General features: G+C 31.8%; 1 long non-coding RNA gene across 1 annotated transcript; it reads left to right on the forward strand.

Annotated features, from left to right (window-relative positions):
• Positions 1–852: 852 nt before the first annotated feature.
• Positions 853–1,510, forward strand: LOC146740248 (uncharacterized). The gene is made up of 2 exons (XR_014929975.1): positions 853–987; positions 1,266–1,510. It is a non-coding gene; the product is annotated as an uncharacterized LOC146740248 (long non-coding RNA).
• Positions 1,511–2,152: the final 642 nt, after the last annotated feature.

Genomic DNA, 2,152 nt, shown 5'->3' on the forward strand with positions numbered 1-2,152 from the left:
GACAATTTTGTGGTTGGAATATAATCAGAAAAATTAAATTTGATCAAAACTTAAATAGCCAAGTCCATTCTATTGATGCGAGTGAAACTAAAAATTAACAATTTTTATTCCACTATGAAATCAGGAAAGGGAAACAAAAATGGTAAGTTTTCTCTGCAAGGAAACAAAACTGCCTAAAAGTAAACAATGACCAAGAAAATTTGTGTCATTATAACAAGTGGATTTTTCATCATATTTAGAACAGATATAGCATAGTGCACTTGTTATACACTGACTAATGGGAATACTAGTAAAAACTGTTTCAGATGTATAAATCTTCTAGGTACATGTATATGTATTAATGAGATTATACAGGAGGTTATAACCCACATTGCAAATTGTCTCAGACAGAAGTTGCATGACCCTGTTTTCTAAGGTCATGCTTAAATCATAACCATCCGAATACCATTATTTCACTTTTCAAACTAAACTGTTTTAATATTTTTAATAGCATTTTTTTGATTTTGAAAAAAAAATATAGAAACAATATTACACTAAACATAATTACTCTATTAGCAGCACATGCGCTAAGGTAAATTACAGGGATCTTCAACGGTCGAAATATGTAATATTTTCATGATTTAGTATCCACAAATGTAATTTTAGAGCAAATATGGTATTGTATTGGATCATAATTATAATACAATTATTTATTTTGTGAAAGTACCTGGGGATCGATGAAGTTGTACATGCATGGTGGCATTCCCATTGTGGAGGGACTCTATAATTTTGTATGTACACAACTTCCTACTTTGAAAGACAAAATCATGCAGCTGCATTGTTACATAACATTCTTTTGTCTCTGGTAGGAAGTTAAATCCCCCTATTGTTCTCAGAAATTAGGTTCCCAAGTACAGCAATGTACTGTCCACAGAGGGACTGTGTACTGTCCTAGTCTCTCAAGAGATGAACTGTGTGTATATATGGCACAACCCCTTAATATATTCGGTTAGAAAACAATTTGATGTTATTCTGTTTTATTTGATATTTATATTTTTTCAATCAGAATGTACCGGGTATCATCTTTTTGGAAGTATATCTGAGTTGCATAGGGGAAAAATTGACATATCACAAGATGTCATTTTATCCACATTGTTATTTGCGAGGACAGAAATATGCCAGAATACACAGACACCACACATTTTTGTTTCCAAAATTGATTACAAAGTGTCTTAATTAAAAACTGGTCATTGTAAGCTAATAGCAATCTGAATTATTTTTTGCAGATAATGACAATTTAAAAAAAGGAAATACTATATAAATGGAACGTAAGAAGTTGAAGAACCAGAATTTATGGACGTGACGTTAAGGGGAAAAAAAAGTTTAACCAGTATTGATGGATGCAATGGTTTAGCATTTGCATGTTTATCAGTTTTACATTTGCACACAGATTTTGAAAGTTCCAAGTGTGTAGAGTTACTGTACATTCCTTTTTTTATGTTTTCCCTCAAATAAAAGTGACATCTTTCAACTGGTATTTCATGATTTTCAGCTATCTTATATAGTTCTTCTTGCTGACCCTTTTGTACACACCCACACTCACTCCACAATCTTTCATCTTCTTAATAATAATTAACAGGAAAATATTATTGAAAAAATCCTGTAGAGATCAAAAAAATTTGACACGCCTACATCTTTGACAAAAAAATATTTTACACTAGAAAAAGAATAGCACAAAAACAAAGAGGAGAAAAAACATTTTGCACAGCCCCCTCCTTAAGCTAATCGCCTCTCAAGAAAACTTGATGAATATCTGGAGGAGTATGACATTGCAAACCTAAAATATTATTATCCACTAAAACAGTCTGTATGGCTGTGCACTACATCATGATTTTTCAAAAACAAAACAAAACATGGCATACTTTTAATATTGCTTACATATTCTTGTTTTGTCTAATGTTTTCATTAATTATCCAATTTCTGTACTTTATGTGTTTGTACACTGAGCTGAATAATTAAGATGATGTTTTGAAGCACAGCGATAGAGGGACTGTGTTTGAAGCAATGTTTTAACCCCCCCCTCCCCCATATGACTTTTTTACTTTGGAAAGCTGTACCTCCCAGATCTTTAGTTGTTTATGCATAGATGGTCTTTGGTTATAAATTATTTACT

This window comes from Saccoglossus kowalevskii, chromosome 7 (genome assembly GCF_978046115.1).
Source record: "Saccoglossus kowalevskii chromosome 7, keSacKowa6.1, whole genome shotgun sequence".
Taxonomy (NCBI): Eukaryota; Metazoa; Hemichordata; class Enteropneusta; family Harrimaniidae; genus Saccoglossus; species Saccoglossus kowalevskii.